General features: G+C 42.5%; 1 protein-coding gene across 10 annotated transcripts in view; it reads right to left on the bottom strand.

Moving 5' to 3' along the window:
* FAM110B (family with sequence similarity 110 member B) overlaps positions 1-27,707 on the bottom strand; it is a 193,130-nt gene that overhangs the window by 61,476 nt on the left and 103,947 nt on the right. The window contains exon 4 of one of the 10 annotated variants that reach the window (XM_032316192.1): positions 1,940-1,983. The exons of the other annotated variants lie outside the window; for them this stretch is intronic. The gene's annotated coding sequence lies outside the window, so the exon portion shown is untranslated. The remainder of the gene's footprint in view (positions 1-1,939; positions 1,984-27,707) is intronic. 10 annotated transcript variants of the gene reach the window in all.

The raw sequence follows: 27,707 nt of genomic DNA, 5'->3' as shown, positions 1-27,707 counted from the left end.
TGGAAATGGCTTCTAAGTGTGCTGGAAGATCCCAGTGACAAGCGAATTTTCTTGGCAACATCCCCAAAGAGGCAAGACCCTGGCGCACGACAGGCCCATCGGGGGGGTGGTGTGTGTGGCTAGTAAGCAGGCTAAAAATACGGATCCTGTGAAACTCCAAACACAATACTGGGGGGTCCTTGAGCCCCCCCATGATGGGGAAGAGAGGCAAGACCCCACTGCACCTCGGTGAGCCCCCACAGGACTGAGTGACAGCGAAGGTGACAAGTGGTGGGGCGTTTGTCTCACTTCTTCTGCCAAGCTGTCCATGCCAGCAGCCAGATACAGGATGCTTTCTGGGAAGGACTGTTTTTTCCCTTGGAAGAAACTCATCAGCCCAGGTGTGTGTGTGTGTGTGTGCGCGCACGTGTGTGCACACACGCGCGCACTGGGCAGAGGGAAAGGCACACCTCGGGAAGTTTAGGGGTTCCAATCTGGAGAAAGCTGGATCAGGACGGGATTCAATACAGTACATTCTGCCATCGACAGGTCTTACCTTCTTCCCCTGAGATCCTGATCAGGTTCTCAGTAACTCCCTTTTAAGTGGTAATGGGCAGCCAACCCTCCAACATGAAAGCCAGAGACCCGAATAATCGAACAGAAAAAAGGAACCTGGAGGAAAACAAGGTATTCAAAGGACATCTGAAGAAAATTCAAAAGGCCTAGGAAATTGTCTAGAGAAATAAGCTATCGCAGCCCTAATATAAAAACCAAATGCTCCTTAAAAAAATAAATAAATAAATAAATAAATAAATAAGAGTTGGAGATTAAATATTTAACCGAAGTAAAGATTCCATAGGAGGATTTGAAGGAAAATCAAGCAACTCTCCCAGAAGGTAGAGCAAAACAAAAACCAACCAAACCAAACAAACAAACAAACAACGAAGTTAGGAAATAGCTATGAAAAAAGTGATAAAAATGAGATGCTCTATCCAGGTCTAGTAATATTACTAAATCTAGTAATAAACATTTTAGGCAAAGAGAATAGAGGTTAAGGCAGGGAGAAACTATTTAAGAATTTAATAATTCTTAAAAAAATTAAAAAAAAATTAGTCATGGAGGGACACAGGCATCTGAAGCCAGGAAGAGCAGTTCAAAGAACAAAGAATGAAGAAAAGAATAAAGAAACAATCCACAGTAAGTCACATCACTGTGAAATCTCAGAACTCAGGATAAATAGGAGATCTTTTTTAAAAAGCTTCACGAGAAAAACAGAACACATACAGGAACCAGAATGGCACCGCACTTCTTCAGAACATTCCAGTAAACAGTGGTGCCTTGTCTTCAAAATTGAGGGAAAATGCTCATTTAACCTACAGTCATATGCCCAGGCCATCCTTCTTCAAGCACAGAGAGAATAAAGACATGTTTTAGGCATGCAGGGATTCAAAAGTACACCTCCCAGGCAAACTTTATTTACGGAACTCATAGAGGATGTGCTTTGTCAGATGGGAGAATAAACCTAGAAAGGAAAGACACAGGAATCCAAGAAAAGGAAAGATCTCCCAATCCTTACTCCCCCGAACCCTCTCCCCGCACCGGCCCCCTCCGCCAAGGGCCAAGGGAGGCTCTAGCATTGTGTTGAGAAGTCACCGCCACAGCAGCTGTGGGGTAGCTTAGAGAGTAACTGGCCTGGAAATGACCCTGGGGGATAAAGAGCCTCAGGAAGGAGGTGTGTTTGAGTTTCTGTGAAATATTATTCAAAGGCATATGGCAGAAACGTTGGAACATTTGGGAAAAAATGGGCTCTAGGTATATCAGGAAAGAAGGCATTAAGGCAAAAGGAGGCCACAAGTAACTCTACGGAACAGGACAGTTTTCTAAAAGAAAGGAGGTAGGCTTCTAGTACATGTACTACGTGGGATGGGTAGCTATACTGTTTAAAATCAAATTAACTTACAAATAAACTATGAGGACTCCAACCTTAATATAGTTGTCTGATGTCTGGCATATTCCCAGGGCAAGTCATGAAAAAAAGAAACAATGAAAAGTGAGTTTAAATTATTACTGCATCACATCTGCATATAGCCCAGGTTAAATTTTTTACATTTAAGATTTTCAATATGGAGCATTCTCACATGGATGTGTGAAGTCTGGGACCCTGATATTGACTGAAGTCCAAACCACCTTTCCTTAGTTGGCAGAACCCTACCAGACTTCTCAGACCCACATCACAACACACGGAAGGTTTTGCTGCACTGTTAGAACATCCGTGAGATGACTGAAGTGGCCGTGCACGCACATGGTCAAAGGACATCACTGATCTTCTGGTTTGCAGGAGCCAAGGTTTGAGGGAGGGAAGGAGCGAAGGGTAAGGGAGGAGAGAAGCGTGTTTCTCATAGGCCTCCAAAGCAGCTTCCCTCCGAGCATCCCCTAACCTAGTGCTTCTCAGGGAGGGACACTCTGAATCACTAACCCTTGAACTCCATCTCCACGTGGATGCTGTTCCGGCAGGTGAGGGGTGTGTCTGTTGAACAAAGTTCGCAGCGGATTCTGAGTCCAGACACCCCTCCAGGATTTTCAGTCACGGCCCCCTCGTCCCCCAGTCTCATGGCTCGGTTACATCCATTCTTGTTTCCTCACCGTGGGAACTTCATGGATCCCAGAGGCATCTTCTTAAAACGCGAGATTGTTTATAACATGGCTTTGGGGCAGATAAATCCAAACCCCAACAGTCTGGGCGAGGTATTCCCTCCCCTTGAGTTCCCGAGCAGCTCGTTCCCTGTGGATTATCTTTATCCACAGCAATGGGGCCGCCGTGCTGGAGATCCAGAAGTCTATAAGCCAGTATTCTAATACAAAAATAAACTGCAGAGAAAAGAAGTTCACCTGTTGAAATACAAGAGGTACTCCCTGAGGTACACTTCCTGGAATGTCTCCTGGTTAGATAATAGTTATCAGTGGGGTTGTTTTCTCATTCCTACATCCCCCATCACTCTTCACTATTAAGCAGTTGTTAGGGCATTCTACACAAGAAGAGTTAGATTGGGAAGACCAGAAGGGAAACGCCCAGAAAAAGTGATTTCCCAAAGCAATCTCAATAAGAAAGCAATGTGGCATGTACAGGGTGTACAGAATGATAAATATTTATGAGCAAATGCATTTTGTCTATCTTCTTTAAATATGCTCAGGCCATGTGCATTTCCTCGGCCCTCGTTCAATCAGAAATCATATGCCCTTGCGGAAGGTGCCCTTGGAGTCACTGAGTCCCAGACACAAGGCCGGGAGATAGGATGTTTTGCTCACTTGTTCAGTGACCGTAGGAATAGTGACTGAAAGTATGAACTTGGACTTCAGACAGAAGCTGGCTTCACTCTGGGCTCTCCTGCTTACTGGAGGCACGTCCCTGATGCAGATTATGGCTTTCTTGACAGTAAAGGCATGACACATATCACCTATCCTACCAGATGGACACAGTTAAGGGCATAACACGTACAAAGCACTTAGAACCCTGCCAGGCACCGCGAGCACCAAAGGGCAAACTGGTCCCAGCCAGCAGCCACTCTCCTTGCACGGGGCAGCCTGGGAAGAGGTACAGTCAAGAGAACGTCTGAGAAAACAGGTCAGCGGGAGGAATTAAAACCATCAGAGTTGTCGAATACATGCTAGGGCGATTGCTGCAGAAAGACTACAAGGACCCTCAAGAAAAGTAAAATATGTATTTCTCAAAATATATATTTCTCAAAACCTTGCCAATGAGAAGCTGGTTATTTGGAGTATTAGATCTTCTATCCCAAAGAGAAATTTAAAAACCACCATTTCCCCAACCCAGATGAAGAGAAAACGAAGACAAAAGAGAGCACGCATACAAACTTTCTTCAGAGATGCTACCTGATTTTTACTTGTTCCATCCTGAATTTCAGTTCAGCCATCCTGAGATAGTGGGCATGGAGATGGGCACTCACCAGAGTTTCTTTGGCTACCAGAGGGATACTGTTATCTTCCTCGTTCAGAGGAATCATGAATAATACTAATTCTGAATGTTTAAAGTAATATATAGGAATAACGTCTGCAGGCAATGTTAAAATGAGAATCTAAAAATGAGATTTTAAGGCTGGAAGCACAAATATGGTTGAATGGTTTTGTAGCTGTATCATTATTACTATTATTACGTGTTTTAGAGTAGAAAAGGTAAAAAGTTTTCTGCAGTCCATGCCAAACTAATACCTGAAGTTGTACCTGTAAAAAAGAGGTACTTTGCTAACCATATTTGTAAGGTTCAGAGAGGAATTTTTGGAATGGCATGGAAGGGGTTCACAACAGAAGCAGCTACAGATCCTGTTGTTTTGCAGCTGAAAATCCAAGTGTGCTGAGTAAAGCATCCTTCTTCGCTCTGTCTCTAAGGAAGCACCCTACCATGGCACCCTCTCCCCTCCCCGAGAACCCTCTGCTTAGAAGTCACCATTGGTACGAAGCTTTCCATTAGCCACTTAGCTAAACTTCCCCGCACTGATCTGACACAGCACTCCGACCTGACATTTGGTCTCCATCATGTCCTGCAATAACATGTGACCGGTTTTGGAATAGGAAGCATTTGAAATCTGAAATGCCCTGGAATGTGTGTCTCGTTTCCCTTTTCATGGTCAGTAAGACACCAGAGCTTTCTGGCTCTTGAGATGTGAATGATGCTTGCTTCTTGACTGGAGAAGCAGAGATCGGCGTTTCTGGGACAGTACGTGGTCCTTCATCAAATTTACGAAAAATGATGTCGTGGAACAAGGTCAGGAGAGAGAGGAGGAAAGAGAAAAGGAATATATCAAATTAAGTCTCTTGAGATTATGGAAATGGCATTATTACAATATGGAAATTGATGGTAACTAGGTAAACATTTTTTTTTTTTTATTTAAGGTTAATGACATTTGTTCACATAGGATATATCTTTTCCATATCTAAGGAACTCACTCTAGAATCTTTCGGATACTTTTTTTGGAGGTCAAGAGATTTCACGGGATTGCGTAAGTGTTTATAGAGATAGATATACTTTTTGATTTAGATTTTTTTTTAAATTATTTTTAAATCTTTCATTTATTTATTTGAGAGAGACAGAGAGAGAATGAGTGGGAAGAGAGTGGGCAGGAGCAAATCCCAAGCTTACTCCATGCTCAGTGTGGAGCCCTATGCCAGGCTTGATCCCACAACCCCGAGATCATGACCTGAGTCAAAATCAAGAGTGCTTAACCAACTTAGCCACCCAGGCGCCCCTTGATTTAAAGTTTTAAAATGTTGTCTCATATTTAATCTCTCTTTTTTTTTCCTAAAGAAACAGGCGACGTAAGTGCCTAGTAAGTCTAATGCAGATTAAATAAGGAAATTGCAAAAATGCCTTTTGGTTGCACACTATGTTTATTGGTATACATATTCATGAGGTGCCTCATAAATAGTAGTAATGACTACAGAGATGACTCCAAGATGGTGCTTACGTGCACCAGGACTGTTCAAGGTGCTCAATGAATATGAACAGATGTCCTCCTATGGCAGTTAGGAGGGGTTCTGCCTATCCTTTACTTTACAACTGAAGAACCTGAGGCCCTAATGTGTTACCATGTCCAATAGTTTGCTCAAGGATGTGCCCGCCTGGCCCCAGACAGGAAGACATGGGGGCCAGAATGCAGAGAAGGCAATCTGGCTCCACACCGCATGCCTCTGAGGATCACATTGGGCCAACAAAGAAATGGCGGTGCTGAGAGGCTAAGCCCCACCCCTCCCCCACCAACTCGCCCCCAACCCCAGATATCTGCCATCCCCACTTTGGCAATCATTCTATGGCTCTGGCCTCTGCAGCTTTCCCCCTTTCTAAGTTTTCTCTGGCTCTTTTCCTGAATGTTGGTTCAGGGATCGTCCCACTGGGGAGGAAACTCGAACAAACGCCTCTTTGTTCCCGTATCTGTGTCCAGCTGCCACCAAGAAAGCACTGCCCGGAATCCTATCAGCTCTTCTCATGTAGCTCAGCTTGCCTTCTGCTTTATTAGACTCACAGAAACCACTTCACTTAGGTTCCCTAATTGGTTTACCTGCTATCGATTTTTTTTTTTCCCTTGCTTAAGGGATTCTGGAAAGGACTAGCACAAAAAAAAAAAAAAAAAATGCTGTGAAATAAACCTGCCACTAAAGAGACTCTTTGCTTTAAGCCATCCCATGGGGTCCTCAGACATGTGCTTTCTGGCCTCCTCACTCAGTTTTCTTTAGGTCTTGAGGGAGCTGCTACACTTACAATCCCAGAAGCAGCCCCCAAATGTTGTGTGCATTGAACTAAGGGGAAGCTTGAAATGGTTTGCAGTTAACAAACCATTCCAGACACTCTACATATAACCCCCAGCCTCCAGAACCCAGAATTACAAACCTGAAATGGAAGATATTTTGGACAGGAACAAATAAAGTAATTTACCTGTCTTCTCCTTATCTCCTAATAGGCTAAATATTCATTCTTCATCATCTCTGGGTTGACTGTCACGATACATCCAAATGTCAGTGTGTGTAAGGAAGAGGGCTCCCAAGACCTTCAGAATAGGCTTTTATCCTACTGATGGGTTACTGAACATTAAAAGTCTCAAGGCAATTATCTGGTCTGAATTTTAGGGTTGGTGTATTAGCATGTTCAACAGATACGGTAGCTCCTTCCACATTCAGGCAATGTTCTCTATGTCAGACTCACTGACTCTTCAGCCTCACTGAAGAAGGGGCCTCTAAGCAGAGTTTGGAAGGAGGTGAGAGGGTGATCACAGACATGGTGTGGAAGGAGGTGGACCACCTAAGGGGCATGACCTTGCCATGCTGTGGGATTTATAAATACCGCAGCCACCTCCACAGGGGCATGGGGGCCACTGTTGTGCTGAGCCCAGAAGTGAGGATCTGGACCCAAGAGTTAGCTGGGGCTCTTTGGAATAGGTTGTAGGGCCCAGAATGGAAGCAAGGATCAGTAAAGAGACCACTTCAATGATCCCAGGGGTCTGGACCTCAGTAACAGCAGTGTGGTCATGAGAACAGTCATTTTCTGGAAATATATTGAAGGTGGAGCCCAGAGGATAATCTAACATTTATTTACTTACTGTTTGTCTCCATGCTAGTATTAAGTTGCACTGGAGCAGCCTTGGTCTGTTTTGCCCTCTGCATCTCCATAGCCCAGAACAGTGCCTGGCACATAGGAGTCCGTAAATAACTGCTGAATAAGTCAATGAACTTGCCAGAGTTTGAAGCGCCCCCAAGAGGCTAAACTGGGATTCCAATCCAGGGATTTCACACTCCCAAGTTCTAGCTCATAATCACTATGCTATTCTGCCTCTACTAACAGAACTTTTTACCAGGAATTTACAAAAAACTTTTCCCCCCACTCTAAGTTGTACTCAGAGTAATGAGGATAACTCAACATTTGAATAAGGCACACTCTATCGCTAGCCACCTGTGCACAGTATTGACATCTGGAAGCTAAGGGTCAGAAACAAGGGAAAAGTCCCAAGAAGCTCCTACATACTCTGACATGATCTTAGTACAGCCCTGGTTAGTGTGCGTGTGTGTGTGTGTGTGTGTGTGTGTGTGTGTGATTTACTCTTTGGTAAAGGTACTATATTAATAGCACTCCACAGCTACACAAAAGACATATGAGGGAAATTCCTTTTTGCAGTTCTAAAGAAAATGGAAAACAAGCCCAGGAAGCAGTCTGCAGGAAACTGAATGGGGTGGGGCATCGGGGTGGGCACAGGTAGGTGAACAGTGGAATATTTTTAAAATATGGTGTTAGTCAAGATGAGTCACAGATTCTGAGGAAAACAGATTTTCCTAGAACTTACAGTGATGCAACTACAAATTAAAACAACAACAAAGTCTGCAAGAGAGGAACAGGTAATCTGAGAGCACTCAGTTCCCCTAGAGGTCTGACGCCAGTGAAGACAATCGCTCCTGCTGCCCTTATTCAGAGGACTGCACACGTCCAGTCTGGAGAGGCACCTGGTGGGCTGAGATACTGCCTCTACCTAACTCGCTAAATATCCTGTGGCAAGATACTTGAATTCTCTGTATCTCAAACTCTTCCTCTGTCAAAAGAGATAAAATATTACCCATCTCCTAGAATTATGTCAGGATTAACTCTATTAATACAGACAAAACATTTTTATTTATTTAAAAAGATTTTATTTATTCATTTGACACAGAGAGAGAGCGAGAGAGAGAGAGAGAGAAACAGAGAGAGCACAGGAGGGGAAGAAGGAGAAGCAGATTCCCCACTGAGCTGGGAGCCCGACATGGCACTTGATCCCAGGACCTAGAGATCAAGACCTGAGCTGAAGGCAGATGCTTAAACGTCTGAGCCATCCAGGCGCCCCCACGCGAAAGATTTATAACAGTGTCTGGCTCACATCGATAAGTAGCCCTTACTAAACACTGGTTACTCACCTAGGGGGTTCATCTTTCACATCCGTACCAGAAAAGGCACTTAAAGCACACGCCCGTCCCCCCTACCTGCCTCTTTGCCAACTCATCCAGGTAACTAAAAAGGGGAATCCCTCTTTGGTGTTTGAGTCCAGAAGGAAGAGCCTGGTGTCCTGTGCCTGGAGTTCAAAAGAGATGAACTTGGGAGTCTCATGATCAAGAATGTCAAGTCATGGGCAGCTGGGTGGCTCAGCTGGTTAAGTGACTGCCTTCAACTCATGCCATGATCCTGGAGTCCCAGGATCAAGTCCCATCATCAGGCTCCCTGCTCAACCGGGAGTCTGCTTCTCCCTCTCACCTTCCACCTCTCATGCTCTCTTCTCTTTCTCATTCTCTCTCTCTCAAACAAATAAATAAAATCTAAAAAAAAAGAATGTCAAGTCATTGAGGTCAGTGTGAGGCTGGCTGTGACAGTGGAGGCCACAGGGCCCCAGAATGAACACAGGTGGAGAGAATACTGATTGGTATTATTCCTAATTACAGCTTTCAAAGAAAGTTCTGAGAATCCATGGAAATATTTAACTGATTACTGTGGCATGAATTTTTAATAATTATGAAATACAATAACAAATAATTATGCTTATAATAATGAATAAATAATTATGAAATACAAATTTGTTTGACCTGAGAAACAGCAATCCTGATTCTAGGAATAATTCTCTCAGACTCATAGAGCCTCTTGGCATGGACAGTGGACAAGTCACAGACGGACCCTTTGAGGACTTCTGATTCCATCTCATATCATAGTGATAATCTGGGAGAGTACAGTCTCCCTCTACAAATATTAGCCTTTGAGTTATTAGTGAGTCTTTCCCTTCTTAAGGGACAAGGCATGATCATTAAAGACCCAGAGGGCAGGCGAGAGCAAACTTATTAAGTTTGCAGATGACATTAATGGTAGGCCAGAATGTGAGTTACTTTAAAACATAGAATACCAAACTAAAGGGACAAGGGGCTGTGAGTGTACATGAGCCTTTTTTAAAAAACGATGAAGAAGTCACTTACACTCTCCTCTGCCATTTATCATCTATGCTTACTGAGTTTGAGCCAAGACATGAATCCAAAGCAATTGCGTGCACGGACACCTATGAAATGCCGTTAAAGACCTGTACCCAGGACACCCCCCTTTATTAATGACTCACCTCCCGTCAGAGATTTGTTTCCTTCTTCTGCAGGAAACTGGAAGATCCCTTAAAACCATAAAGCCCGATATTTCCTAGGGGAATGTTCTTGGGAAGACATAGCCAGAAATGGTTTCCAGGTTTCATGGCAATCAGCACTCATCTAGAACAAGGCTGGATCAGGTCAGGGCTGCAGAACTATGAGGTGGGGCCACAAACTCACCAGGGGGACCCAGCAACCAGGCCCAGCCCTCAGCAGCACCCCCCACAGCAGAGGGGAGTCACAACCAGGGGACTTTCACTGCAGGATGAGCTGGGGGTTGTTACTAGCTCAACAAACAAACACTCAAGATACAGATTAGGCTCCTCAGACTGTGGAAGTCTAGCTTTTGACAAGGATATATTCAAGATGTTTCAAGCAAAAACAAATTAGAACTTATTTGTAGAAATTACTCTGTAAACTGTCAATAAGAAGATTCTGATTTTAAACTAAAACCTATTTTAAACAGTTACGATTTTAAACAGTCCTAGAAACAACTCAAGAGAGATTTGCTTTTTACCAATGGTCTTTGCTTTACATGTCACTGATCCGAACAATGAGGTATCTGGATATCCGAGGGTGAATCTATTTCCTTATTTCAGTTAAATGAGACACGGACAGTGCCTCGCACACTGTCCAGCATAACTGTGTGCTTGGTAAAGGACAGGCTGTGGCCTTAATCCCTCACTCCTTCCCACTGTGGGCGAATGAGGGGCCTGCTCACAGTTGGGCAGACCGGGAAATCAGGAGCTATGTCTTTGTACTAACTCAGCGCATGTTTATGTAAGGATCCAAACAGTTTGCTTAAATGAGCATTTGTGATGGACTCCTTTAAAAGTACCTCACACACCTGCGTATCTGTTTATTGATCATTCCTGGTTATTACGTAACTACCCAGAAACACTGCCTGGAGAGGTCTGCTCTCTTAGGTTTCTGGTGTTCCTCATGGAACCAGGTTGTTAGTTCTAATGGTCTTATCATTAGATTATTCGTGTGTCCAGAAATTTCCTAACCCCTTCACAATTCCTGCCCCTAAATCTACGGAGTTCAAAACATAGATAATTAATTTTTTTAAAAAATCGGCATTAAATGTAAGCCAGTAAGGCACTGAATGGACAGCAAAGGGGTGAGGGGCATATTTTTGTCCATGACACTGAGACAGCCCTTTACTGAGCACAGCCTAATATTTTAAACTTATGGGTAGATGGGGGTTGGGTCTGGTACAAAATGAACATATGCATTTAGAACATTGCTTTATGTTGGCCAAAAGAGACTCACAGAATTGTAAATAAGTACAAAACCTAACATTATTTTCATAAAGATCAATCAATTCACATTATTCAGAAGTCCAATATTTTTTTAAAATGTAAAATATACGAACTGTTACAATCAAGTAATAGTATTCAATCAAATATGTTTTATACAATTAAGAAATCACGCTATCTTCTGGAAAGTGGTGTTCTAAAATAACACTTTAAAGATTTTGTATTTGGCCTGCCATAATCTGGAATCTAATTTCCTGTGGCATTTTTTATAGCTATTTAAAGAGTAATAGTTTATTTGAGGAGTTTTAAAGAGTTCATTTGAGGAATAATCACCATCAGTGTTTTCCCCCCCGTGTCACTCAGAGTGTGTCGAACAGTTTTACGCATTGTTCAAGTGACACCTTCAAATGCCTAATATGTAATTGACTTTCTGTGGAAATGTTCTCAAAAACTGAAAAAAGGCCCCTCAAAATCTGTGCTTTAATCTGATTTTTCTAACCCCTGTTGGTCTGCATTTGAAATAAAAAAGAAAGTGTAATACTTGGCCAATAACATGGTCAAGTTTTGAAGTAATTTTTTTCTAAGAGAATAAGAATCTTTAGTTAGGGGCTCTGATTTAGGGAAAAGAAAAAAAAATGACAGGGAAGATAATGCTACCAGGTGAAATATACTCAAAATACCATTACCTTTACTTAAAACAGAATTAACTTTTCATTCCATATATCAGGGTAACTTTTCCAACCATGACTACTTTTTGAGCCATTTCATGAGTCACTGGTTCTCCAAAGAAACACTTAAGTTTTAATCATCTTAACAGTTCCCTTCTTTTTTCTCTACTAATTAAAATGCATAATCATGTCAAAAACGAACTAACATAGATTTCTTTTTCCTTTTTTTAATCATAGCAGTTAGTAGTACTTTCTGGTTAGGACAAATAGACTAGTGAGTCCATTTCCTCCTGTAAATAAGTGGGTATGACAATATAATCACCTGCCTTGTAGGGTTTCTTGAATAAATCATTCTAGGCAGCCCAAATGTGAAGAGTGGATATGATGTATAGCAAGTTTAATTCCTGCTAGTTCTGCATCACAGAGTGTTATTTTTTCCTTTTCCTTTTCTTTTCTTTTTTAGATTTATTTATTTATTTATTTATTTGTCAGAGAGAGAGAGAGAAAGAGAGAGCACACAAGCAGGGGAAGAGGCAGGCAGAGGCATAGGGAGAGGGAGAAGCAGGCTCCCCCTGAGCAAGGAACCCAATGTGGGACTTGATCCCAGGACCCAGGGATCATGACCTGAGCTGAAAGCAGACGCTTAACTGATTGAGCCACCCAGGCACCCCTCATAGATGACTTCTGTCCAATGAACTCCACAGCTCAGTTTTTCATAGACTTCTGTCCCTGGTGTGGTATATGTGATAGCAATGGAAGGGAAAGAATCGTCGGAATAAATAAGGATGCACAATGTTCCAAATTTTCTATTTGGCCCTGTCTCCAAGACTCTCACTACAGCCTTTGAGTAAGTAAACTGAGTAATTCCATAGACTGTTCTCTCCAGGCGTGACTCACGTCCATAATACACTGGTTGCAAAGAAGGGCAGATTAATGACTTGAGGGCACCAGGGTGTTGTTTAGTTGAAGGGTCACTGATCAAAGCAGGTGGGACTACACCAGCTCAAATGGCCACTCTGGCAGTTCTACAACCTTCTGCTTTTCTGATGGTGGCAGCATGCCTGCCGGCCCCTCTGGATTCTTCATCAGCAACCTGGGCACCTCGCCACTGTCCAGGATTGTTGACCTTGTTTCCCTGCCTATCCTTCCACTGTTGGCAGTGGAGGACACATTTGGGCTGGAATATAAGGGATTCTACACCAGCTTGCCTCCCTAAATTGCCTTTACGTGCCACCTGGCCAGTAACCAGAAAAGGGGTCCACGCAGGATTAGTACTGTGGAGAATGCAATTGTCACTTTCCAGTGCGCTTACTAGAAACAGCTACTGTGGCTTTGCTTGAGGCCAGGAAGTAAGTTTAGCCCTAGACTTGCACCATGGCCAAACAGGTACAGCAGAAAAATAGTCCTGCCAATATTATGTTAATTTTATAAAATTGGATTTTGCTTTTATTAAAAAAAATTTTTTTTAAAGATTTTATTAATTTATTTGACAGAAACAGTGAGAGAGGGAACACAAGCGGGGGGGGGGGGTAGAAGAGGGAAAAACAGGCTCCCCACCGAGCAGGGAGCCCGATGCAGGGCTTGATCCCAAAACCCTGGGATCACAATCTGAGCTGAAGGCAAACGCTTAAGGACTAAGCCACCCAGGCACCTCTGTTTTTTAAATTTTTTAAAAAAATATTTTATTTGAGAAAGAGAGAGGGAGAGGGAGAAAGAGGCAGCTAGAGGGAGAGGGAGATGCAGGGTCCCCACTGAGCAGGGAGCCCGATGTGGGGCTCGATCCCAGGACCGGAGCCGAAGGCAGACACTTAACCACTGAAACACCTAGGTGCCTCTAAAATTGTATTTTACTCTTTAATCTTACTCTGTAGCTTCTTGGGAGTTTGTTCAAACTTTCATCAATTCACTCATTTGGTCCTCCAGTAAAATTTATTTATGGAAAGAAGGCCAAGGCCAAGCATGGTACTGGATGTTTAGGGTGGCAGTAGAAGTGACAAGCAGGTAAGACAAAGGACTATGAAGTCTAGCGGGGAAGAGAAACATGAAGCCGGCACATGTGTGATGTGCTGTACAAGAGGACAAGCGTTCGAATCCAAATTCTGCTATTTACTGGCGACTTCCTGACCAAGGCAGCTGTTCCTTCATCCATTAACGTCTGTAAGACGGCTGAAGGTGGCCGATGGGTGGCTCGAAGCCTCGCATGTCAGTGCCTCGGTGCATAACAGGCACCCCCAAAACAGGCCTATCATGGTGGTCAAGAATAAGTTCCTTCTGGAAGAAGAAGGACGGAAGGTGAAGAAGTAATGAAACTCTTGAGAAAGGCAGCACAGACTTCTTTAACAGTCTCTGGGGGTCACAGAGTGACAGAGTGGGAGAGGGGAGGGGCTCCTGCCTGAGGAGGGGGAGGAAGGGGAGCTGGAGCGTGCAGGGCTGTAGTGAAGGGGGCTGTCCTCCCGGCCATCAGCAGCGGCAGGCTACGTCAGGAGGCCTGGGCCATGACGCCCAGCTGCCCTGAGGAAGAGACACCTCCGGCCGGGAGGCCAAGCACTGAATTCCAAGTCACCTGTTTTCCTAACAGGTACTAGAAAGCCTCCCATGGGATTCAAGCCAAAGGAGAGGCTTCCTGTCAGGTTTTAGACCAAGTCTGAAGTGAAGGCCTCTCCTTCAGGGGCTCGGGGCAGCCTTCTGTGGGCCTACAATGACTCTGAAGGTCTCCGCTGCACCCATGCTGCCTTAGGTCTGTGCGCTCCTCATTTTCCTATTCCTGAAATTGCCCTTTTGTTCTGGATGGAAGTAAAAAAATAAAATAAAATAAAATAACTAGACTCTTGAGAACCAGCAAAGATCTTCAAAATCACCATTTCTGACTCCCCCCTCCCCCCTGCTTTACTATGTCTGTCACCTCCTCATTGTTCCTCATGGGAATCTCTGGCTCAGGTTCAGGAAACAGTGCTTTGGAGCAAAACATTTTCCCTTTATAGAGCTGATAAGTAGGATAAAATAAATCGCATGAAAAAGTATATGTTGATTCATGTACATTATGGGGTCAGATTCCGAAAAGAACAAAAGTAGTCGCTTTCCTTGCTAAGGAGGTTACTTTAGTAGGAACAGGAAAAACAGTACAGAAAGTCCCATCTTTCCACTATCAGAGTTACTCTGCGCTCTGTTAAAATCAGCTTCACTCCCTGAACCTGATTAAACCGATCACTGAAAGCACAAACATTCCCCGTACAAGACTTTTCATTACTGTATGTGACCAAGCATGCTGTCAGCCTGAGGCCCCGTGGGGACCTGCAGGGCAACACGGGCATGCTGGTGGCACTGGGGACAGTCTCCAAAATTATAATCAACGTTCCTTTCTATTAGACACACCAGAGCACAAGACGTTCGAGATAACCCAGAGGCCATGATTATTATTCATTATACTACATCTTTCAAAACCAACTGACTCGGAGGTTTTAAATGGTAATTATTATGAGGTTGAAGGATACAAGACGGTTTTAATTATTTTAGAGCTCTTCAAATCAAAACAGTCTGCACGCATAGGACGAGATACACAATGAATCCCCTCAGCTTGTTGACTTAAGCTAGCAAACAAGATTACATTTCTCACCCCTCAAGAGTCTACAGATATGAATGGTGACTCTAGTAATCACTAAAGAACTGTCACTAAACCTTGCTACGTCTAATGCAGTGATGCGGCTGTGGGCCTATGAAACATACCAGCAGGGCCTTCTTTTATGAAGAAAACAAAGGAACCATTAACTTTCACAGGGCAAAAAATATTTCACTAAAAGCACCGCAAAAACAGGAGTCTTTAAATATTTAATTTCCGGACTTTTTGAAAATTAAAAATAGCCAATATCTGACAGTCAGGGAAGTTCTATGATCAAGAAGGCATCTGTTACTAGATGAACTGCCTTTAAAAGGCTATAAATAAGAGGAGAAGGAAGCATTTTCCTTTTAAAAGGAAAATAAGACAGTATTAAAGAGGATGTGTGAACTGATTTTTCAGTAATAGAAAATCCAAAGGGCAATAGGATTTGTTTTGACTCTTTTTGACTACAGATGGGCCCTGCTTTGCAAGGTGATGCCTAGGAAAAGAACCACGTAAGCTGAAACCATGCAATAAGTACCTACTAACACATGACAAAAATGATGAAGGTTCTGTGGCCTTTAAATTTTTTTGTCAAAACCTTAAAGCTCTCTTATTGTCGGTTATAAATGTGCAGTGAAGAGAGCGCTCTAATTTAAAACACTATAATCGACAACATAAACACATCGAGAATTTTTAATTTCTTATGAGAACTGAGCAAGAGTAGGTCAAATGCTTGATGCTTGCCTTCTCCATCTCACCCTACAGGAAGGAGGCAAGCTATTTTTCTACATAGTGGTGAACTGTCACATTCCTCTTCCAACAGTTAATCTTTTATGCTTTCAGTGCCATGAGGATGCCCCAAAACCCCTGCAACGTGAAGTCTTTGATGGCGTCACTTCCTGTGGAACACCCTCATCCTTCTGGGCCCAACGGCTTTCTCACCCATGGGATAAACATTCTTCACTCAGCTCCTATGGCATCTCTGGAGTCTCTTGAATGACACAAGGTTGATGTTCCCCAGAGAGCCATTTCCTCTATTTACCTTCGATTCCAATCTCATTGCTGTGTGGCACTTCCATGTTGGTTGGCCAATTCCCTTTCTGAGTATCCATTTTTATAAAATGTTGCGAGTTATTACTGGGAGGCAAGGGGGAGATGCAGCTACACATCTGGCTCTGGGTGAACTGGACATGAGAGGAGCAGTGACCCATCACTGATTGTCCCTGAAAGAAGTGACATGACTGCTCATTCATCATGATGAGAACCTACTGCTTATATGGAGTGATTTGTGGATTGAAAAGCTGACTATGACGTCTCCACTTAATGCAGTGACAGTTAATGTACTATAGTAGCTGAAATCGGAACAGTGGTGTTGGGTTTTATTAACTAAAGTGTGGGACTGAAATTCATGTGGACTGGAACCAGGTAAAGGAAAGAGAAATGATTGGGGAGAGTATAAAACCACTAGACATTTTTGTCCTAACTCCATGGCCTATAACTATTTCCCATTTGTTTATACAGGTGCAACAACCAAATTCCCCAGCTTTGCACACACATTTAGAGTTGAAATGACACCTGAAAATTGGAAAAAATAAAACATTTTGAAAAATAATTCAATCATCCTTTTTAATGCAATGAAAACTGGCCCATCCCTCCCTGATCCCATCTTGTTTCATTTTTTTCCTCCCTACCCCCCATGACCCCATAAGTCAATCAAAGAAAGATAATTATCATATGATCTCTCCAATATGAGGAATGTGAGAGGCAGGGCTGGGGGCCATGAGGAGTAGGGAGGGAAAAAATGAAACAAGATGGGATCGGGAGGGAGACAAACCATCAGAAACTCTTAATCTCACGAAACAAACTAAGGGTTGCCGGGGGTTGGGGGATAGGGATAGGGTAGCTGGGTTATGGACATTGCGGAGGGTATGTGCTATTGTGAGTGCTGTGAAATGTGTAAGACTGATGATTCACAGACCTGTACCCCTGGGGCAAATAATATATGTTAATAAAAAAATTTTTTGAAAAAAAATAATAAAATGGGACCATCAAAATAATAACAAAGTAACACTGTATCCTAAGTACTTTATATCCAAGCTTTCGTTTCAGGCATACAACTGAGGAAACAGAGGCTTCTAGAAGTTAACTAACTTGTCAAGATCACCCCCCTCCCTATTAGGTGGCAGAGCTATAATGAAATCCAGGTGATTATAGCTCCTGAACTTGTTCTTCAACCTTAGGCAACATGGAGCCCAAAGCAATTTTAGGAGAATGGCAAACGTCTTTGAAACTATGCCCTCCCCATACAAGAAACACCAATGTCCCAGAGCACCTAGTTCCACTGCTGGGCACAGCTGTTGGGCTGGAGATTTGATGGTTCCCCATCTGAGGAAGCTCTCCTCTCTCAGGGAAGGCAAGAAGAGACTGCTAATGTAGAAATCCACTGCCTAATAAATGTCAATAATATGAAGTGGCTGACTGACAGTTGCTCAGTTAAAATGCAACCTGTATTCCCAGGAGAAGATACACTTCGGTTTTTTCCATTAATAAAGTGCTCTTCTATCCTTTAAGAAATCACCGAGCCATGTCATCTGAGAAACTTTTTGGAATTAACTTCATACAGTGTGCTTTTTATTCTGATTGGCTGTATTGGCATATAAAAACATAATTTCAAGTATTTAAAGAACAGTGAAAAAGGCAATCAATTGCGAATTTTTGAAAATATGTAATAATAACGTAAAAAGAATCAGTAGAAAAACTGTGGGGAGTAATTATTGCAAAAGCAATTAAATACCGCATGACAGCATAGAAGGGTGCAAGCAAGTTACTGCAGGTTGACTTTTAACAATTAGAATCAATTCTACATTATAAAAAAGTCTATAGTCTTTTAATCTAGTCTCACTTTGCCCTGTGGTCCTCCCTCTCCCAGGTGCAAAGAGAGTGGGGAAGAAAATGGTCTGTATATAAGAAGATACGTTTACATTTCCTTTTTATTTGTAGTTGCAACAGAGGATTTTTCTACTCTGTCTGAGGACCCCGCCTGCTCTCCCATGTTCTGCAATCTTCTTTATTAGACTTCCTTAATATCCACCACATGCTCATGAGCTCAAGAAGGTCTTGCTGCCATTCTTGCGAGAAAAACAGGCGGGACTAGGATGTCCCAATCTAAACCACATGATTCCGTATCACACTTCCAAGAAATATCTTAGCCAATCAATTGTGTTTCTCGAGTTGACAGGTGAACCTCAAGAGACTAGTCTTGGGAAAAATCAAAGCATGGAATCCAAGTCTGCCGGGAGGCAAAGGTTAAGGAGCAAGCTGCAGAGTCACAGCAGCTCTGTCTTCATCCTTTATCCGTTCATTTTGCAAACAATGTACTGAGTAGGCTGAGGAAGAAGACTGGCGGTGGGTGACAGGCAGAGAGTCACAGAATGACAGGGTTCCAGCCCTGACAAGCTGTGCTCTAGTTGGCCAACGCAACCAGTCGACTACACTGGAGTGTGAAACACAGTCCATGAGAATTATGAACAGAGCACTAGCGGAGCTTCAAGGAAAGGCTGGTAAGTGCCAAGCAAGGAGACAGAATGTGCTGGGGAAATAAAACTATTATGACTCACTTTTGTACCTTATGTCTCCTGGAAAGAGTCAAAGTAGTGGAAATGATGGGAACACGGGGCTACTGCACCTGTGCGGTTTATTATCAAGACTGATATGGGTCATGGGTATTTACTTCTAGAAATACATGTCCCACTCTACATATTGCAATAACTAGGTCAGCTGCATAAACCTCTCTCTGTGTCCCCTTACAAAGTTTAATTAATTTTGAGAACTGAAACTTGCCTTCAACAAAATAAGAAATTCTTAAAAATTAAGGCTTAAGACCCTTATGTACATATTCAACCCTTTTATTGCTTTGAAGAGCTCCTTCGCTCAATAGGTCTTTTTGTAATGAGCACTGCACTATATAATACTGCACACAGGGAGATGATGACAGACTTCTCTAAAGCACAAGTCCAATCATGTCACTCTTTTCTTGAATCTCTTTAATGGTTTTGAAGTTTCCAGCCAGAATGACTAATGTCCGTCCTGGGTAATGGCACAGCTGAGGTATATGAGGAGTTGTAGGTATAAGAAAGCAATGGACTCATGCACAGCTAAGATGGGGATCCCCCACCCTTGGAGGCTGAAATACATCGTGACAATCTTGGCGGAAATCAACTCGTTCATGCAACATGTGTAATTAGCTTTATAGTAGTACATGCCCAAATAAATTCCTTGCCATAACTAGAATCCATGGATTCTGGTTTAAAGTAGCTTGCTAGGTCTAAAAAAATATTCTTGAATATTTTGACTTAGATATAATCTGAACCAAGAGTTAGACATGAGAATGACATCTTTTATTGGAGATCAAATTATATAAACAACGGAAAGCCCCCCTAAAATGAAAATAAAATTATACAATAAGAAATTGGTACACAGTGAATAAGTAATCTCCTAATTTTGGGCTCTGAAATGGAAGTAAAGTGGTTTTGAGAAATATCCATTTGTTACTCAGAGTCGTCTTCTCCCAGTTCTGTCAATCAGTGCTCTTCTTTCTGTAAATGAGGCAGGGTGACTCACTCTGAATGTCACTGACGAGTGGCAAAGTTGTTTGCAATCTGGGTCTCTTAACATCCTGGCTCTGCTCTCATGTAAACACATTCTTGGAAAGTGTTGGTGAAGAAGTTAGCATCGTTGAATGAAAGGAAGAGTAAGAAGTGATGACCCAAAAAATAACCAGAAGTAGCATTAATACTGAAGATTTTGTTTCCTTTGACATTTTAGATGTAGGACCTGAGCATCATTTAAGTAGAATAAATACAAGCTGGTGAAAGGGATAGCTAGCTCCAGCCAGCGACTGCTTCAGTGTCTCCCTTTGGGCTAGACGCCTGTGCCATGGGACTCCCAACAAACAGTTTCTTCTGCCTCATGGCTGGAGGTCACAGACCTGTAGCTTCAAGGAAATAGGTACCAAGAATGACAAACGACGGTGAGCCAATAGTTGCCATCTGCCCTTAGACTCTGGTGCTCCTACTGGCCAGGGTCTTAAATCCACCATAATTAAATCACAAGCAGGAAAAATAATTAGATTTTGGAGAAAGTCAGTTCATCTCGACTGGAAATCAATACAGCTCTAATCAATAAAATACCGTGGTTTATTCTGACGAAATATTCATCTGATCATGGTTATTTTTGGGTTAAAATGAAATTATCATTTGATGAAAAGGTGACAAAGATGTTTAAAGATTTGTTTTGGAAGTGACAACTGGCAAACATTTAGACACGATGAATTTACTCTTCAAACAAGCTGAAGCTTGGATGATTAGGCATAACTGGATGCTCCAAGCATGCGACCATCCGAGTGCCTGGTGGAGCTGGCCGCGGCATAAATGCGCAGGACTTCATCTGGTAAGAGCACCTGCACCAGCTGGGTTTGGTTTGTCCTGTGGTCCCAACACAAGGTCTACCGGTTGTAAATCACCAAACAGACTTGGGCTATAAAGCGAGTTTTACTACAATGATAGGAGTTATGGGTTGAATTCCATCCCTCCAAAACTTACACGTCGAAGTCCCACCTACTCCTCAGTAACAAAAAGATGTGACCTTGCTTGGGAAGTTTGCCGATGTCATTAGTTAAGAGGAGGTAATACTGGAGGAGGGTGGGCCCTAATGTAGTGACTGGTGTCCCTTTGACAAGGAGAAATCTGGACACAGATTTTCACTGTGTGAAAATATAGGCAGAGCTCGGGGTGACGCTTCTACAAACCGACGAATACCAAAGACTGCCACCAGAACGTCGGGGAGAGGCAGGGAGCAAGGAATGAAGCCTGGACACCGATTCAGACTTCCCTGTTTCCTGGACAGAGAGGCAAAACCTTCCTGTTGTTGAAGCCACTCAGGCTACTAAACTTTGTTACTGCAGCGGTAGCAAGCTCAGACTATCTATGGAATGCATTCAATTGAGAATGGGGCCAAAATATCACCCCCTTGCATGCTGCTCTCTGAAGGACCCCATCCACCTTCAGAATGCATCTTATGGTAATAACTTCATATACCCAAAATTGTATTAATGATTATTTTTTTCAAAGTATAGAGGGAAGCACCAAATGAAACCTAGGGAGTGGCATTTCCATATTTATAGCTTGTAAATGTCTATATGCTAGATATTATAGAGAACTAGAAGCACAGAATTTCTAATCCCTGACTTCCAAAAGATATCCTCGAATTGACAAAACAAGAGAAAAGAAAGGGACAAGGAGAAGACATTAGGGCCAGGAAAAGTTTAGTGGACAATTTTTTTTTTTTTCCCCCAAGATTTTATTTACTTACTTGTCAGAGAGAGAGAGAGAGAGCACAAGCAGGGGGAACAGCAGGCAGAGGGAGAAGCAGGCTCCCTGATAAGCAAGGAGCCCAGTGTGGGACTCAATCCCAGAATCCTGGGGTCAGGACCGGAACCGAAGGCAGACGCTGCACACTCTGAGCCACCCAAGGCATCCCAAGTTTGGTGGACAGTATTGACAGAGCACTCCAGAGAAGCAAAAGCACGGACAAATTCACAAACTGTGACTGGGACAGCAGAACAAAAGGGTGATGTTTCTGAATATTTGGCAACTGGGTACTGGGAAAGAAAAATGAAGACAAGGATAGAAATCAATGAAAATTTTCAAAAATGAAAAGTGAGGCACATAAAACACAGCCTTTATTAGGTACACCTATGTGTAAGGCCATATGCTACCTTGCAGAAAACATGCAGTAAGAAAGACCATAAGAAACATGTAAGAAGTAGATGAGATTTCCTCCGAAAGTGGACAACAGTAATAGGCATGTGTGTGCCTATGTACAGTATTCACATTTATATCTATTTAAACATTTTTTTTTTAAAGATTTTATTTATTTGACAGACAGAGATCACAAGTAGGCAGAGAGGCAGGCAGAGAAAGAGAGGGGGAAGCGGGCTCCCTGCTGAGCAGAGAGCCCAATGCCGGGCTCGATCCCAGGACCCTGAGATCATGACCCGAGCTGAAGGCAGAGGCTTAACCCACTGAGCCATCCAGACGCCCCTCCATTTAAACATCTTAACAACACGTATAGAAATGTATGCAAATTAATGTGTTACACGGGAACACTAAATATGCCCAGGGAGACCAGAGGATCAGACCTGAATTACAAGCAAGAACTTAACAACCAGAATGAATAAACAAGCTTACTTTCTTCAGAGTCTGCAAAATAGATTTAAATACTGAAAATGACTCATGTTCAATTTTTAAAACCTAATTATCCTTTTTCAAAAACCACAAATATTTAACATATCATGATTAATTACTATATAACTTTGAGATTTCTGTATATTCCTTTAGAAGCTATCCCGACTTTTAGACTAAGAAATTAGCAGGAATATAGGCGCCGCACCCAAAATCTACCGTTAAGGGGGAAAAAGTGAACAGTTACTCATCCTGTCTGTGCAGGGACAGGAGGCTTGGTAAATACAGCATGTCTCCATAAGGAAGTTGAGGTTTAAAAGACAAAAATAGTACATAAATAGCAAAGTATGACTAAATAAAATTATGTTCTCCCAGATGACTCCACCGCCAAAACTATGATGGGGGAGAAAAGGTTCAGTGGCAATTGAACCTCAGTCTACTAGCAGTGGTTACTACACTTACATGAAGTACTATTATTAATAATAGCAAATGCAGGGCACCTGGGTGGCTTAGTCCGTTAAGTGTCTGCCTTCGGCTCAGGTCATGACCCCAGGGTCCTGGGATCGAGTTCCATATTGGGCTCCCTGCTCAGTGGGGAGCCTGCTTCTCCCTCTCTCCCTCTACTTGTGTTCTCTCTCTTTCTCTCAAATAAACTAATAAAATCTTCATTAAAAAAATACTAATAGCAAATGTACTATTCTTCAGATGAGCAGAGTCTACCTGTAATTTGAAATGAATGCTCTTCTTTAAATAATTATATATATTCAAATGCCAGATATATAAATTTTAGAATGATTTTTTTAGTACTAGTATAGAGTTAATGTTCCTGGAACTAGCCAGAAGGATTTAGAAACTAGTAAGCACGCTTCCATGGTAACAGGCCGCTCTGCCAAGGAGAGATCAGTTCATACATTCCCTATAACCCAGCGACCACAGGAGGAAGAGATCTGCATTTCAGGTTTTCAGGATCACCGTCAACTATGATTTTTGCTAGTGTAATTATTTTTATTAGAATGCACACATGGCGGGCACCTGGATGGCTCAGTGGGTTAAGCCTCTGCCTTCAGCTCAGGTCATGATCTCAGGGTCCCCGGATTAAGGCCCTCATCGGGCTCTCTGCTCAGCAAGGAGCCTGCTCTCTCTGCCTACTTGTGACCTCTGACTCTCTGTCAGATAAATAAATAAAATCTTAAAAAAAAAAAAAAAAGAATGCACATAGCATTGATGTTGGTAAGTTACCTGAGCATCATGTTTTCCTCACCTCTTCAAGGTATCAATGACCATTGGGAATGTGCTCTGAGGGAGGCATGGTGGTGATAAAGTCACTCACAGATTTCACTTTAATTCATGCTGTGGGTTACAGCTCACCTGGTTATAAAAGTCTGATGTGGAATCCTGATGGAGAAGGGACTGAGCCTCAAAGCTAGACATGTATAACATCCTTCATGTACATCAAGCAGAGCAGGTGGCTTCGTGAACACAGCTGGACAATGGAGTTGAGACAAATAACCAAGGGATTATCAGAAGGATCAGGCAGAACATGGTTTCTGTAAAGACAGAGGCTTATGCCCCAACTGGAAACAAGAAGCACAGAAGATGCTCCATAACCCAGAAACGAGTAGCCACTAATCCCTAAATTGGGGCATCTCCATTAGGCTTCAAATAGAACTTGGGTTGAAGAGATGAGCATAAAAATGCCCTTCTCTTTTGTCTTACAATGCTCGACTTCTGGGGTGGCTTTAACTTCTGGCCCATTACAGAGATTGTACGGTCAATGATTCACTAGACTGGTGAAGACAAGGCCACACTTGGGCCACACCTGGACATCATCTGCAAGGCACAGCTGGACCATATCTGCAAGGCACAGCTGGGCCACACCTGTGAGGCACAGCTGGACCACACCTGTTAGGCACAGCTGGACCATACCTGCAAGGCACAGCCAGGACACACCTGTAAGGCACAGCTGACCCCAAGCAGAAAGCAGTCCCACAAGGATGGAACTTGTGTGATTTAGTTTCCTCATCTGTACCAAGGGGATGTTGGGAGGATGAAGTGAGAAAACTCCAGGGAAATGCTTAAAAGTGGGCAAAGCGCACAAGCATCCCAGAAATGTCCTCTGCTATATATTATTACTGTGGATTAGTATTGTTACTATTAAAAATGAGGCAGTGTCCTTCACGAGGCCTCGCGGGGAAAACCCCAGAGCAACCCTTATAAATGATGAGATAAAGGGGTGCCTGGGTGGCTCAGTGGGTTAAAGACTCTGCCTTCAGCTGGGGTCATGATCCCAGGATCCTGGGATTGAGCCCCGCATCGGGCTCTATGCTCAGCGGGGAGCCTGCTTCCTTCTCTCCCCCTCTCTCTGCCTGCCTCTCTGCCTACTCATGATCTCTGTCAAATAAATAAATAAAATCTTAAAAAAAAAATAAATAAATGATGAGATGAAAACACTGAGCTTCTCAAAGGAACTCTCCAAAAGAGTATACAGACACCTTAGGCTTTATTTTGAATAAAACTAATTCATTGAAGATCTGTTCCTGAATCTTGCTAATGTATGATGCATTTGGGGAGAAGTGCAAAGATCATACTTCAGAAGTATAGGTTATAAAATTTTCTAGAAGATGCCATCATGGCAAAAATATGTTTTTTAAAGTAAAAACTAGTTTTGGTGCCATGTTACTTCTATGAAATGCTTTCTTTGAAAATATGATTACCTGATCTAAAAATAAATAAGGACTACGCGAACTTTTACCACAAATAACTAGCTTAGACATAAAACTTATCAGTGCACAAATATTATATCTATTTCTCAAATTCTCTGTATCAAATCATTACAATGTTAGGTATTTATGGTTTCCTCCAAGCCGGTGAATGTGTTTTCAAACTGTCATAATTATTTTCGTCTTTATTTTGCTCATAATCCATTTATCATACCAAACAGAATAACCGCAAGGTAAAACCATGCTAATCAGGAAAAAATAAATAAATAAAAATGACCAGGGAAAGAAATGTATTTTGGGCAGCAGAAGGTAATGGCTTTGGGCTCAGATTCTATTATTATTATTATTATTTTTTGTGGAAAGCAAAACTCATAAAACTAAGGCACCCACAAATAGATCAATTCATGAAACTGAATTACTGTGAATTTAAAGCACCACGTTTTAAGCACTACACTGAGGGAAGCAGCAGTCAAAATAGAAGCAGTAAACATTGAAACAGATCCCCGGTGAAAATGATGTGGTTGACAGAGATCTGGAATGTTCTCAGAACAGCAGAGATTATAGCTTAGCCACGGATGACCTTCAAGGGACAAAATGCTTTATGAGCCCTGTACACTAAAGTTCACCGATTCACGTGGGTGATGCACAAAGGCAGCAAATGATAGACAGTATTAAGACCACAGAGTTGATGTGAAATAAAACCACTCATCTGTGAAGGTTTTATTTTAGCTTCTCCCTGCCCTTTGTTGGACCGTTTGATTGTCATCCTAAAACTTCGACGCTTTATTGCAGAATTTTCACCACTGCTAAAGGAATATTCATGGCGCGCGCTCCGATCCTGTCAAAAGGCAGTATTTATGTACATAGGAATATAAAACTGTTGTAACAAGGAAAAATGTCGCAGATTTACAAGGGATCAAATTTACAAGGCAGCAAGCTGAGGTGCATGGGTTTCATCTTGTAAACCCTCTGATCAAAAAAGGAGCATGAAAAGCAGAAAAATCTGTCCTTGATGGTTTTCAGATAAAATATCACTTCCCCTTGGAAGGTGGTTGTAACTCTTGTCGCCCGGCCCAGCCCCACACTCAGGATTGGGCTGGGCCAAGCAGAAGGTGTAACTTGAAAGCAGTGCTCAGTGTTCTTGGAACTTTCACACAAATTCTAGTGCATCCAATCAAGTGATGATCAGAAACCTTCCTGAAGTTTGGAAAATGGGGAAAATATAATGTGGTTTATTAAACTAAGTGTTCACGGCATCCTATCAAAGCAGCATATACAATCCCTCTACTCGGATCTCCTCCAGGAAGGAAGAGGATACAGACAAGGGATTATGGAAAGAAAAAGAAACGTTTCATTGAATTCAAAATTTAACTACAAAATATGGACAATTCCATCCCGAAATGTCATTTTATTATAGGAGTTCTAAACTAGATATGTGACTTAAAAACATTTGGGCCATGATGGAACTGGGAATTCATCAAGTCGGTAAAACAGTGAAGACAGCTATGGAGTGACTGGTTAAATGGGGAAATTCACCGTTGTGTACAAGCTCACCGAATATATGTATGCACATAGTAAAATGAGATTTAATGGAAAAACCGAAGGATGTGATTATCCTTTAAAATTACGAAATTATTTATAATCCTTGCATACTATCACAAGTACAAAATAAGTAAATTTCTGATACTCTGTGCATTGCTTAAAATACATACTGTAATAAAATTTATTTTTTCATCTAACTTCACCTTAGCAAACATTTACTGGGCCCCTCCCATGAGCCAGGTGCTATTCTAACCATGAGGGATACCACTAGGGATATAAAAATGACTGGTATCTATGTTTTGTCATTGAGAAGATCAGAATTTTTTTTAAGGATTTTATTTGTTTATTTATTTGACAATGACACTGAGAAAGCCCAAGCCGGGGGAGTAGCAGATGGAAAGGGAGAAGCAGGCTCCCCACTGAGCAGGGAGCCCGATGGGGGACTCCATCCTAGGACCCCGGGGATCATGACCTGAGCTGAAGGCAGATGCTTAACGGACTGAGCCACCCAGGTGCCCAGGAGATCAGATTAGAGAGGAAAGGAGAAACCAATGGAATTGAAAGGATGGATCTCAGTGCAGAAGGGAAAGTGTAGGAGAGGCCATGAGACCACCTGAGGGTAGCATGTAGGGGTAAATCACGGGAGTCTAGGGTAATGAAGCCATTCTGGAAGGAATGCACATAAGCAGACTCCTGAAACTGAGTGCCAGGCCAGGAACAGTCTAAACCCAAGATCAAGGGTGTTGAGAACCTGGTATTATAGAGGCTGGGTATCCTTTCACAATCCTACACAGAAGTTTTCATGGGGGCAGGAGCACAGACAGAGAAGAAGAGGTAAACAGACTATCATGGGGAATCTTGTATCTGAAGTGAAGGGGCCTAAACTTCAAGTGATGGGAGTCAGCAAATGGTGGTGAGCAGGGAGCAGCCTCACACTTTAAATCACCTGTGCCCTTCGAAGTATGCAGGTAGACCTGAGCAGGCAAGGAGAAGAGCAAAACTTTAGAGAAGGTAGGAGTAGGGCTTTAAGTGGGAATCTGGTGTTGAGCTAG

The sequence above is a fragment of the Mustela erminea genome, chromosome 16 (genome assembly GCF_009829155.1).
Source record: "Mustela erminea isolate mMusErm1 chromosome 16, mMusErm1.Pri, whole genome shotgun sequence".
Taxonomy (NCBI): domain Eukaryota; kingdom Metazoa; phylum Chordata; class Mammalia; order Carnivora; family Mustelidae; genus Mustela; species Mustela erminea.
This window is presented reverse-complemented; position numbering and strand designations above follow the sequence as displayed.